General features: G+C 32.9%; 1 protein-coding gene and 1 long non-coding RNA gene across 5 annotated transcripts in view; one reads left to right on the top strand and one right to left on the bottom strand.

The window, feature by feature from the left end:
* The window catches only part of LOC123707466, a 36,380-nt gene that overhangs the window by 5,692 nt on the left and 15,848 nt on the right, over positions 1-14,840 (bottom strand). The gene's annotated exons all lie outside the window — the stretch shown is intronic.
* The window catches only part of LOC123707465 (KH domain-containing, RNA-binding, signal transduction-associated protein 2-like), an 84,336-nt gene continuing 77,888 nt past the window's right edge, over positions 8,393-14,840 (top strand). For all 4 annotated transcript variants that reach the window (XR_006753502.1, XM_045657525.1, XM_045657524.1 and 1 more), the window contains exon 1: positions 8,393-8,507. The gene's annotated coding sequence lies outside the window, so the exon portion shown is untranslated. The remainder of the gene's footprint in view (positions 8,508-14,840) is intronic.

Genomic DNA, 14,840 nt, shown 5'->3' with positions numbered 1-14,840 from the left:
ATAATCAAAATTTTAATAAAGTAATAACAAACAAATCTAATTAAATTTAATTATGGCTTTTAAAAGAAGTAGAAGCAATCTCAATTATTAACTGAAGAAACAATAAAAATCAACGCTCAGGAATCAATTGACTCGAACATAATATTCCGTGACATAAATAACAGGGGCAAATCAGCAGCGGCTCAACTGATGATACGTGTCACACTAGAATGATAACCACTGAACGATCGGTTATTACTGGACTAACATTTGGATTAATAAAGCAATGTGACTAATATTATACTTGGGCTTGCTTATCCTCCTTAGGTTATAAAGTAAAATACCAAACCAATAAAATACAACATAATCAAAATTTTAATAAAGTAATAACAAACAAATCTAATTAAATTTAATTATGGCTTTTAAAAGAAGTAGAAGCAATCTCAATTATTAACTGAAGAAACAATAAAAATCAACGCTCAGGAATCAATTGACTCGAACATAATATTCCGTGACATAAATAACAGGGGCAAATCAGCAGCGGCTCAACTGATGATACGTGATACCGTGTCACACTAGAATGATAACCACTGAACGATCGGTTATTACTGGACTAACATTTGGATTAATAAAGCAAGGTGACTAATATTATACTTGGGCTTGCTTATCCTCCTTAGGTTATAAAGTAAAATACCAAACCAATAAAATACAACATAATCAAAATTTTAATAAAGTAATAACAAACAAATCTAATTAAATTTAATTATGGCTTTTAAAAGAAGTAGAAGCAATCTCAATTATTAACTGAAGAAACAATAAAAATCAACGCTCAGGAATCAATTGACTCGAACATAATATTCCGTGACATAAATAACAGGGGCAAATCAGCAGCGGCTCAACTGATGATACGTGTCACACTAGAATGATAACCACTGAACGATCGGTTATTCCTGGACTAACATTTGGATTAATAAAGCAAGGTGACTAATATTATACTTGGGCTTGTTTATCCTTCTTAGGTTATAAAGTAAAATACCAAACCAATAAAATACAACATAATCAAATTTAAAAAGCTGGTTAATTTTAACACTTTCTTTTTTATAATCTACAATCCAATGGCCTATCAGGCACGCGGTCAGTCAGATCTGTGGCCGAGAAGTGGAAGTGACCTTATTTGTTTAAATTATTATGCGTCTCCCGCCGGGCCCGGCGACAACTACTCCGGAACGGCGTATAAAGTAAAATCCAATGGTAGTCCAGGAGTATTTTTATTTGTTTTTACTTATGTGAATTGTGTTGGTCGCCGCTGGAAGTCTTAAAAAAAACAAGTTATATTTCAAATAGTCGCAGTTCGATTCTACATTTGCTTTTTTACGTGCCTATATTATATCTAAATTCTAAGTAATTTATGGTAAAGTGTCCTACGGGCTTAATTACGCCGTGTGCAAATTTGACACCGTGGAACCACCGGTACTTAGAAATACTTGGGCACATAATATGTGTCTTTGAGGCTGCGGCTATATATAAGTAGCTAAGTAAACAGCCAATTTGTTAGTAAACCTTTGAGATATATTGTAATAGGGACTCCAGACTGTACTAATATTGTCAGAACTTATGTCACGTTTATCATGTGTCACGTTGTATAACTGAAACTAAGTTAATAAGTTGTGAACCAGCGCAGCGCACCTGACTAAACCGTTTTACTACTAATATATACGAAGTTTGTTTGTGGTTTATACATGAAGCCTTGTATATTCAGTCACAAAACATATTCCAATATCCAAGGTAACAATACAGCCAACTACGAGAACTAACAAGGTTCTAGAGATTTTTAATTTGAAGAACTGTGGCTCGCACCAATTTCCCTTATGATTTCAGACGGTAGAGATTGCAAGGCGCTTATCAAAATGCACTTAACAATGTAAAATAATTATGTTTCTTATGTAAATTGGTATTGGTATGGAATATCTTCTTTCCTTCTAATCTTGGCTTTAGATGTATCGTGAACACATTTTGTCTAATTATCAAGTCTTAACTTGTCGATTTCCTTGAGTTATTTTTTTTCATCGCGCGAGAGAGTGTATGCTCACATAGAAAGTAAAGTCTGGTGAACACCCGGGATACGAATCTATATACTCAAGGGTGAAAACCTGGCAATATCAAGACTATCGTAAAAAAATTATGAATTATGAAACCTTGGTATAAAGAAACAACGAACATATTTTAGTACTAAGTACTTATTCAATAATAATTTCACGCTTTGTTACGACGAATTGCTGTAATTGAAATAAACCAGAAAAGGTAGAAATAAATGAGATTGGCAACATCTGATTGCGCTTGACCTAATTTTTCCCCTCAAAATGGGAACAAGCGTTACTACTTAATAAATTAATTCATATAAAACAGAAAGTTGGGGTTGCTTATTTCGATTTCACACTTATACCACAGAATAATGCCATTTCTCCGTAACTGACTTTAAAGCGCGGAATTCAGTAGTTAAATTGAAAACGAAGTCTTTCCTTAACGATATTCTGCATTTAATTTGTGTAAAATAAAGTAGATAGTGTACTATGTGCCAGTTACAAGCCCAGAAATATATGAAAAAAAAATTTTTTTTTAAAAAGAAGCAATTTATTCCTCAACATAATCTTTGAGTTCGATACACTTGACTCAGCGATGTTCCAACTTCTGAATAATACGTCTTCTTGAGGTCTGCAAACTGATGATAACCACCACATTCGACTTTTTAAAATTTGGAGACAAAAACGCAATTTGAATGGCAGCAGTTCGTACCATAATTCTACCAATTTGGCCGTGGCGACGGCGGCACCTCCGCCGTCGCCACGCCGTAAGCCGGAGCGTTATCTTGATGGAACAGCACGTTTTGAGCCGCTTTTCCGTAATCCGCGGACACGCTCGCTTCCACACGTCAATACAAACCTACGCGTCCGACTTGGCTGAAATTCTTTCAGTAGCTGTCTACCAGAATGTTCTAAGCGATGAAAAATTGCTCTTGCTAAGTGGTGTTATCGAGCCGTGAGGCTAAGTACTTATCGGACCACCCTTGTATTATAATAGTATATGTATTATATATTCGTGACCGTTATAAGTTAATTATTACTTGCAAAAATCCCGGTTAGGGTACATTTTCTGGTTATTAACCTTTTGGAGACCAATAGCGATTCCCTAAATGTAATGTCACACTCATCAAGTTGTAGTTGCATTCTGATGAAGCTTATTACTATTGTATTATGTTTTAAGCAATAAAACAGTGTAATAATCAAAAAAGCAGTGAGTTGTGCTGGCCTATTGGCTTCAGCCTGCGACGTCATCCGATCGATCCCCGACTATGCAGGACTCCTACGGTAAAGGAAAATATTTTGAGGAAAATGTCAGAAGGCAGAGAAGGCTGATCGCCTAACTGCCTGTTAGAAAAGTAACAAATAATCAAGACACAGATGCATATATCTGAGGCCAAGACATAAACTTATATAATATATACGTATTTATAGACGTCCTAATCTGTGAACGTAATAATATCTACAACCAACGCAAATATAATAACGGTACGCGTAATAAATTAGCCTACTAAACCGTTAACTCCCATATGTAGTCCTTACATAAATACAATGTTTATTTACGGACTGTTTACACAATTCCAAATTAGCATATATGCGATATTGAACTGACACATGTAATACAGCATTCTGGTTTGCCTGACTAAGATTTTTATCTAAAAAAGAGGAATAAATATACACACACTGGAATATATATAACATAATTCAATGTACAAGTTAACAAGTAAATGAAAATAATAGAATACCCGCAGGGCATTCGCAGAACATATTTTTAGTGGGAATTCAAGGACTGATGAACGAAAGATCCGTTGATCAGTTATTATAGGTTATTCAATATGTTTATAAAGTCATTAAAGGTTCATAAAAATTATCTATATAATTAAGGGTTCTCCAGACTAACTTGGCCACAACGGCTTTATTTCTTATTATATACAACGTGAGATAATATATTAAAACAAAACTGAGAATTACACGTTTTCATCACATTAGTTTGTTATAGTTAATGGAGTATTAGAAGATGATTAATAGACATCTGAATTCTAATTTATGGATTGTCTTATTCACCGTATTGGATCTAACTATAGATGCGAAAGATTATTCCATCACGCTTCAACCGATAAACTAATTAGAATTAACTTATATATTAAACGATTTAACATTCCTTGAACTATGATTGTTTACGAATGGATTTGTCATAATCCTCCGAAGAACAAGTATAGGGCATAAGGCCTTTAAACAATATAAAACTTTCTACATTATCTGGTTTTGTAATACAAGGCGAGAAATACAATGAAGGTTGTAATAACAATCTATTAATGAATCCATACAAAAATTGGTTTATAAATATTTCTTAATATGATTATGAGTTTTGTTAGTATAAAGCATTCATAAATTTATTTTAATTATTGTGACGGGGAGCGCGTTTTTTATTTTTCCTGGTCTTCATTTTTCGTAAGTAATGGAGGGTGGTGGTCGCTTTCCCCACGGGGGCCACCAGAATTAGGGGGTTATTCATTAATAAATAATAAATAAACTATTTATTTAGATTATCTCGAGAAAGCATTGTTTTGGATGAAATTTTGATTTTTCCTATTTAGTATTTATTCATGCTGTATTGGTAGGCTAGTATTAAACTTTCAACCGAATCGAACACGGCTGTCATTAGCGGAACGTTAATTATCTGATAGAATTAACATTTACAATGTTTAATTCGATACGACTCAATAATTAAGGTTGAGTGAACGTAATGCATATGTAATGTTAATCTAGTTTGACAACTGTCTACCTACTGTCTGTACGAAATTAATATTTCTAATCAAATAAGCATACTTATCATTTCTAAGATGTTATATTATTAAAAGGACATATATTCCCGTAAATTTACGGAAAACATAAAACTTATGTTTTGCTACACGTAACCTCAGTCGCAAATGTTCGCAAAGTTATAATAATTGATTCAATATTAATTTTAACCACCAAAGTTTAGACGTGATGGCGCCCCGGGCTAAAGGCATGTACACATATTTTATTCATAGCTGTTTTGATTATTTCGTTTATACTACGGTTTCAGGCATAACGTACTAAAATGTCTGTTAAAATTATCACTTACGTCGAAAAATAACATCTTATTTTTTATCGTAACAAATGCGATGACTTTGTTTTTATTTTTCGGATATTTGAGATATGCGTTTGCGTTTTGTATAATCCCGCAATAATGCACATTAGCTTTTAAATCAATAGGTTTGTCTGTTGTGCTTTTGCTTGTGCAAAACAAATTTAAAAAAAAAACATGGAATACCAGTTGGTATACTGCAGTTGTTGATTGAAAGAACAAGAAAGAACGTAGAAAGAAAGTCAAGAGAGTTTGCACGGCACGTTTGTTTGCTCTTGATTAGTCAAGAGCGTCTCTAAACCAATTATAAAACGATAAAACTTCTACTGGTGATGGCATTTTTTTAGAAATAGTTTCTGTACATTAACAGCATCTGAAAGAAAACCTACACTTCACTCCGGAGAACAATTAAGCATAAATCTTAAGTTTAATCTTGCTTTCAGTTATAATCCTAAGTATAGTAAATATAGTGTTCTCAAGTTTATTTTCTGTATTAATAATAATTTTTACATTTATACTTCATACTTCTCACAAATAAATTGGCATCTATCAGTCTTTCCTTTCTCGAGAATGAAACCCATGACCCGACTGTAAAAGGGAACTAATTCATCTTCATCCTATAGCGTCTTATGAATATAATACACATATTGTACAATAACGTCAACATCATCAAAATTGAATCATACTATGCCAACATTCCATGAATTGGGTTTCAATTTGCTTCCACGTGCACATTATTCTCCAGATTTGGTCCCCAGCGATGTTTTCCTGTTCTCAGACCTCAAGAGAATGCTCGCTGGACTGAAATTTTGCGACAATAAAGAGATAAACCCCGAAACTGAAGCCTATTTAAAGAGACAAGTACTGTAAAAATGGTATCTAAAAATTGTATCACCGCTATAATCGTATCGTTCGCGAAGGTAGATTATATTGAATCAAAAAAACAACTTCTATCCTTACCTTACAAACTTTACAAACCTTACAAACTTATCAGCCCACCTAATCATAAACAAACCAATAATTATAAAGAAACCCGAAGGAGGAAGTTGTTATGTTCAGGCATAGCAGTCCGTAGATCCGCCCGATCTAGATGATCTAAGTGTCGAATGAGTCGGCAGTGAACAGGAAACTAATACACCGGATTATAATCAGACTGGTTTTCAGGGTATTAGCTGAAATGTCTAGTGAATAATCATTATTTGCTTATTTTTTTTTTAGATAAATTAATGAAACAGTTTTAGATTGGATAAATATTTAGGGCATTTTTTTTAAGTTTGTTTGAAATTTAAGTAATTTTTTAAAAATAATTTAAGTAACTGAGTTGTATACCTGCAGCTGAGTTTCATCATCGGACGTCGAGGCAGAATACAAAATTCCACCCGTATCACCTCGACGTCCGACGTTCCACGACTGAGCGTTTTTCAAGGCAATTTTTGCCGCGCACCACCGCTATGTGGAACCAGCTGCCCACTGAAGTATTTCCGAACCAATTCGACTTAGGGTCCTTCAAGAAAAGAGCGTACAAATTCTTAAAAGGCCGGCAACGCAATCGCGAGTCCTCTGGCATTGAGAGTGTCCATGGGCGGCGGTATCACTTAACATCAGGTGAGCCTCCTGCCCGTTTGCCCCCTATTTTTAAAAAAAAAGAAAACTTTACCTTTATTCCGGGAAAATATAGTCCAGTTAAAGGGTAAACGATGGGCCTCATAGTATCGGGGCCATTTGCACCAATAAAAGAACGAACTTTGCTCTGTCCAAAGTTATGTGTATAGGACAAATATACGGGTCGTACTGAGACCCCGTTTCCGGGAAATAAAGGCAGACTGTTCTTGTTAAGAACGTAAAGATTTATAAGGATTAAAAACCACATCGCTTTTATAACATAACTTCGTGGAAGTTAGTGAATTTCGTATATTTTGACATTTGGCAAGCACTTCATAAAAAAATATTTTCATGAAATAATAAATAATACAATTCAATCTGTATCTGTTTTATGATAATTTTTTTGCCAATCTAATATGCAAGTAAGTGAATACCCTGAAATACGCCGTCGATTTTATGAGCCTAAGGCAAGCTGGTTTCCTAACGATGTTTACCTTTATCGTTCGAGAACATGTTAAATGCGAACATAGAATCACCCGCTTAAACCACTAGTCCAACCTCTTCATAAGAATTATAGAATTTCAGTCAATTGTATAAAAGTATATATCAAACCCCATTACACTATTTGTTGGTGAAAACACACAGCCGGATTAATCATTCAACTTAACAGTAGTCTTGGTCAGTGACAGTTAAAATTCTTGCGAAAGACAAAGACGTCATTTTAAAGGTTTGTTCGTTACGTTAGCAACAAATTGTTTTCATTTATGTGAGTGTATTGAAATGAAAGCTCCGTTAACACTTATCATAACTATAACTGCAAACTAATGATATAATCGTTTTGATAGATATAATAACTGTCAGTTGAAATGGTTTAAAGTAATATATGTATTTATATATAAAAGCCTGTCAACGCTCGGCTTATTAGCACTATAAGCACTAATAGGCAAACATAACATATACGAAGAGATAATAAAAAAATATGTTATAAAAACTAAACGAAAATTGTTTTCAAAGTTTCGAAGTGTGTGGATATTCAGACCTAGCTCGTTTATCAGAATACCCCATCTGCATATCGAGTTTTGACCTTAACTAGTTCTACTGAAAGGATGGACATATGGGAAGATCTGATACCTGCCTTATCTTATTAATATTTTATAATTTATTTGAAATAATATAGGAGTATATTAACGTATAATATTTTTGAAAAAGATCCGAAAACGAATTAACAATAGAAAACCAATATCATAAAAAAAACGTCTTGAAAAACGAAATCGAAAACTCAACATCATATTCAATTCTAAATTGAAAATGACAAAAGCTTTAGTTAACAGATATTTATATATTAAGAACTCACTAAGGGTCTACATGACTTTTTCGTAAATACTTAATTAAAACAGCAATTAATTATTCCCATAGGTGGGTCAGATTTGTCGTTATCTATTTATATATTTATTGTATTAATAGGGGATAAAAACAACCAGAAACTTGCTGTGCTCCACTGGGATAAAGTCGAATTTCAATCGCAGATAATTTTAGACATGCGCTCTATATGAAAATTTGAATGGAGCCGGTGTTCCATCATTTTCCTAGAGCTGAGAAAGCTTCAGTGCCGAATCGACTGTAGATCAGTTACGACGTCACGCCCACGTCCTGTGAAAAACCGCGTGTATCGTAGTGCTTATAATTGTGTGACTATTAGTGAAATTTATCTGAAACAGGTGTAAATAAATCCAAAGGTATGTGGTATTTAATATAAGACATTATTTAAGCCAAAATTACTTGAATCGGTGCGTGATTTTCACGGCAATTTGAGATTTAATGAATTGGAATTTTATGTCCGTTTCGCTTTTTTTATACAACTTGATTTAGGGCATATGTAGCTAAGCCTATTAGTAGGATGGCTTAGTCTATTTACTAATACTCGTAATACACATTTAACGAAATCGTCACTTATTTTTATAATATCATAGTTATATTTCTGGGTAATGAAGTAATTTAATTAATGGTTGAATACACCAAAGCATACATATTTCCACGTATTAATATAACAATTATCATGACAGCCTCCTGTTTAATAATTATTAATTAATGCAGTATTGTGTTAATTGAATAAAATAATGCTGGGCGGACCTGTTTTCTGGGAAACCGGATGTTATTAGTCAATACACTGTATTTCCCACGTTGCCTCATTTATTATTAACTAGCTTTTACACGTATTCGGTGTTGAACATTATAGGTAAAGTATGAAATCACTGCAGTCGTGCTCAGAGAGAATCAGATTTAGAGCACTCGAATCATCGTATAAAGTAATAAATTGGCATTTATCTTCGTTAAATAAATTTTATTTAAATGTGATGTCCTCGATGTCATCGACATCGAACAATTTATTAGTATTCCAATCAACCCGTTGTGGTGGTAATAACAAAATACGTTTATCGAATAAATTTTTTGCATATAGAGGATATGGGAAAATAGGACATTGCCGCATCACGCCGGAATAAAAGAGGGTGAATCTTTGTCCAAACTATTTTGTAATTGGTACGCAATGACGGAGCAAGATCGCTGTTATTCACCTGCTAACCGTGAATTGGGGAAAGTTATGACACATCACAAGGGATTGCGGATAATCGATCGTATCAAAACAGTATTACTGCAATATTATTTAATATTTCTTTATCATTAGGGACATATCAGTCTCCACATATCACCTAGTACGTTTAATTGCCTATCTATAAATTCCAATAGATCTGTAACAATAATTGTTTACTAAAATTACCTTGAAGGCTATTTATACTTTAATACTAGAACATGATAATTCTAAGAGTTACATATGAACAAACCTTAATATATGTATGTAGACAGAAAATAGTTGCCCTATACCTCGTAGCAAATATAATACCATCCGTATTACCTCGACGTCCGTCGTTCCACAACTGAGCGTTTTCTAAGGCAGTTTTTGCCGCGCACCACCACTATGTGGAACCAGCTGCCCACTGAAGTATTTCCGAACCAATTCGACTTAGGGTCCTTCAAGAAAAGAGCGTACCAATTCTTGAATGGCTGGCAACGCACTTGCGAGCCTTCTGGCAATGTGAGTGTCCATGGGCGGCGGTATCGCTTCACATCAGGTGAGCCTCTTGCCCGTTTGCCTGCTATTACATAAAAAAAAAAAAAACACCCTGGGTTTTACCACACTTACCACCAGTCACGTAACAAAACTCAATATTCTTCGTATATTGTTCAGATAATGTAAATCGGATTAACTTCCAGCAAAAATGTTTAATAAAGTTATAAAATTATTTTAGACATAAATATATTAATCCTTACCATGAAGCAAGCAATCACAAGATTTTATAATAGTTGTTTAGCGCGCTACGTCGAATCCTTTATATATTATTTAATAATTGTAGTATTGTTGTGATCTCTGGAAGAATGACCTGCACGGTGGAACACGTCTGCTCCACAGCATAGTGCTGAGCCAGAGACATTTACTACCACTGGTCACACACATTACACACTTAAACTGTACCTTATTACTTTTTTCTTTCTATATTTTCTTGTTTTTTGATTATTATTTTGGATGTTTCTGTGTATGTTTCGAAATAATATGTCATTTTATTAAAAAAGTTGGAACACCGAATTAAAAGCCTGTCAACATTATTGCACTACGTCAAACCTACCGAAGCTCTACCTATGCTCTAAACTAAAGCTTAAATGGAGATGGGCAGGGCATGTAGACTGTCATACGAGCGATGTGCCATGAGGGCGACTCGGTTGAGAGGCCCTATTGGGAAACGATACAGAGAAAGATTCCTTACGAGATAGGTCATGGGGATTATCAAAGCGGTTGGCCCGAGCTGGATGCAGCTTGCCCATGACAGAGATACCTGAAGATCCTAGGACGATTATTTCACCAAGATTGGGGTCACCAAACTAATTAGAAAATATATTTTATTCAGTACAGATAAAAATTATGTACTTTTTATATACTATATTAGAATTAAGTTTACTTTGATTTTGCAAGAATATAAAAGACTTTTTTAAATTATTTATGTAGCTAGAAATACCTACTATAACTGCGTTAAAATCATCTCTATCTGAATGCAGCTTCTATGAAATTTGTGGGCACACCTTGAAAGTTAAAGCATTATATGTTGTCATACTCAAATATTATACGAATCCGACAATATACACACATATTGGACAAACTCTCCTGTCTTGATGTCCGATAAAACAGGTAACATAGTAGCTATCAATCAGTTGTCAAGCACAGATTCAAATTTTAAATAAAACATAAATAAAACCTCCTATGAAAAACAAAAACATAGATTTTCGATTATTTTTTAATGGAATGTTGTCTAAGTTTTAATTTAATTCCGAAGCTTACTTGTTTTTGCACTTTTAATTCTTCAAGCTTTGAAATGCTTCCAGCAAAATACTGTACAACAGAAATTCTACTGAAAGATTTAATTAAAAGGCACGTAGCATAGGCTTCTCTGGTCACTTAGATCTTGCTTTAGAAATATTTAACTCTAAGTTTCTAGGTTTAGTTCCTCGTGAAACAATAGCTTCGAGATAGCATAAGGTGATGGTATGAGTAAATAAAAAGTCAACTATATCAATACTAAAACCGGATAACTATTAGAAAATGAAATAGCCACACAACACCTGTTTTGGTCTTCAAGAATGTTATACGACTAGTTCCTTTTACGACTGAATTAATAGACATTTTTTGTTATATTTTTCGAATGATAGCAACAGTAAATCTATACTAATTCATTTTTATTGGTTTCGTTCAACGCAACTTACGAGCTACTGAATACTAACCGGGTCATCATCATGAAGGTATAACTGGGTACAGCTAGTAAATAGCGAACATTCTTTTGAGGTCTGAGAACAGGAAAAAATTCTCTGCGGGCCAAATTTGGAGAATATGGTGCAATAAAACGGATTTATTATGATTAAACTGCTTCAGGTTAGGTATATTTTAAAAACAAGAATAATTCATTTGAAAAAATAAGATTTTGTAAACGTCATTTGTTTTTCTTTCAGAGACAGCAGAGTTTCTTAGTATATCCTTAGTAGACCAAGTAAATCAAAGTCGATGATAGGAAAGTATAAACTCGACATCTTCGAAGTCGGTGTAAGGGCATTCCCGTCTTGATTCTCATCTCCGTCCATATTTTATTAATGTATTTATAATCACAATTTCTAAACTCAAAAAATCCGAAATATAAAAAATGATATTTTTTATCCTATATTAGACATAGTAGTTTTATTTAAAATATTGATTTTTATATGTTCTAAACTATTATTTGGAAATATCAATATAAAAAAGTTGAACAAAAAGTAACTATGTTAGAATCGCTTATAATATAGTTTGAAGGCTCGACGCTCATATTTTGGTTCAGCCGGGCGGTTATGGTACGAATTTTCATACAGATTGAATGAACGAAATCTGATTACAAGCAAAAGGTCACGTGGGAACAGAAACTGTCTCGCTTATTCGATGTCATGGTGAGAATAAGTAATGCTTCTCATTTGTTGGTTGACAATAGGCTCCCAATAAGGTCTCGTGGAAGGCCCAGTTCACTTGGGCTCCTGTCATTGTGAAATAAAATTGTATTTTCGAAACATATATCCCAATTAGAATAACAATAGAATCGATAAAACAAATAATTGAACTAGCACAAAACTTTCTATCATGTTATTACTATTGTGTCAGGCAACTCCATTCGAGTTTATATAATTCATTTTAGATATAAAGAACAATTGTATGCAGATTTTCACATGCATTCTGTTTTTATTTTACTGTATACATTTGATACAAATGTACACTAGGCAAATTTAATTTATCAATATTATTGCTTCTTGTTTACATAATTACTTGTTTAAATAAACATTTAGTAATTCAATATTTTTTGTTCATAGTTATTATATGATTATATGGTTTTAGTACAGTATTTTACAATATTGTTTACGTTCAAAATTAATAGACAAATGTTCTTTTTTATGAAACCTTTACTACACAAATTTATACGATAGTCATTTTTATCAAGCAATGAATATACGCTCATACGGTATAGAAAAACATTACGAGGAAACTGGCATCTTGACGATCCAAAAACATGGCGACTTGCCGCACTTAAGACTGGAAACATATGCAGAAATCCGATGTTAAGACCGAAAGGGTTTTAAGTTTCGTTCGTGTCGTTTTTTAAGATATCGATTTTAATTGTCTCGTTTTTGATAGTTCGTATAATCTGTTGATATATTTTATTATGAAAACAAATATTCAATACACAAAGTGTTGATCACCTACACATTTTATATCAACCCATATTATGGTTTCTTCAGGATTAATTTGATAATTTAGTTCAATCATCGCGCCTAAAATACATTACAAAGAGTAAAAAAATTAAAATGTTTTATAACACAATTTACAAAACAAAATATTCCACAAATGCGTGACAAATACATAAATATTCAAATGGAGTAAATCAATAAAATGTACATTTCCGGAGTATTCGACATTATACAGGGTGGTTCTGATTGTGAAAATATGTAAATTATATTTTGTTACGGTTCTCAAACTTGGCCCATTTAGCATGGACGGCGCGTCACGAATAAATCAAAAGGGCTCCGAACAAAAATTACGTGAGTTTGAAATACTAACTTATCTTTACATAATAATACGGTGATTCACGACTTTTACTGTCTTAAACCAGTGTAAAATCTCTGTTTTCACTTCTAACTTGTCTAACTTCACTTCACATTACTGATTTTCTTATTATTTCACATATTAGGAACCATTCAATAAACCACAAATTTTCATTATATAAGCAAGACCCTAGTTTTTTTTTAAAAGTTGGGAGTAATTTATTACTTTTGTTATAATATTTTATTATTATTAGTATAAAATTATTTCTTTAGCTCGGTAGAAGATGGAACATTTTTAGTTTTTATCTATCTCACGTACAAAGAAGTGAATGCAACCCCCAAACGTTCTGATATCATATATAAGTTTTATACTGTTCCATCTAAAATCACTTTAGTATCGCAATATTGAGTCACTCCACTCGTAAAAAAACTTAAGTGACTTTGCTGGTCGTAAACAGTTAAAATTGGTCACAATACGTAAGGATTCTTATAAGTATTCTTAAGTATTTTGATAGGTAAGAGGTCTTACCTATCAAAATACTTTGTGTGCGATTCAGTCTACATCTTGCTTGGCGCTTGCTACGAATACCTAGCTACGAGTCTGCTACAGCATCTACGAATAGCTACATTACAGCATGTCATGTGTATGAGTGTTGTATACAATAACATGTATAGAATATTATTACTGAGATCCTCCTCGTCAAACATCGTAACATGCTTCATCTTTAAAGAATGTAGTAATGACCGGAAAACTAATAGTACATATAAAAAAAACAAATTTAATTGACTTGTCAACATAACTACATAACATAATTATAGGTGTTCAAAAGTAGGTGGATACTCATATCTCAAAAACCCCTTAACCAATTTTGATGAAATTCTGACATGTTGTTGGAATATACCTGAGCCTCAAATGTTATCAAATCCCAACAATATAAAATGGCAAAAAGGTATATTTCAATAAATAATTAATAAATTGTTTTTTTTTTTCATTATATTTATTAATTTCTACTCCCAAATATACAGTTTTTTCAATGTTCTTAACCTACATATTAATAATAACTCAAAAAAAATATAGTTTTTCTTTTCTCTTTTTTTGAAAATGTAACATTTTTCCACCGTAATTATCATATATAATAGAAAATTATAAATAAAACTGTTGAATTATATGTGATGTGATTTGCATTATAAAAAACAATGCAGGTCAAACTGAAAACCTCCTTGATTAGTGTCGGTTAAAAACTTAAATCAATAATAAACTCATAAAGCACAAAATAAAAACTTACACTACTTACGTTCTTTGATAACCCACATCATACAAAGACAAATGGAAAAACCCCATTTGCTTTCTAACGTCAACTTCACGATTTCATACTAAAAATACTATAAAACAAATTTTACGAGTTGAG

The sequence above is a fragment of the Pieris brassicae genome, chromosome 3, assembly GCF_905147105.1.
Source record: "Pieris brassicae chromosome 3, ilPieBrab1.1, whole genome shotgun sequence".
In the NCBI taxonomy this organism is placed as follows: Eukaryota; Metazoa; Arthropoda; class Insecta; order Lepidoptera; family Pieridae; genus Pieris; species Pieris brassicae.
Note: the sequence above shows the minus strand (reverse complement) of the source record. Positions and strands in the feature narration are given on the sequence as shown.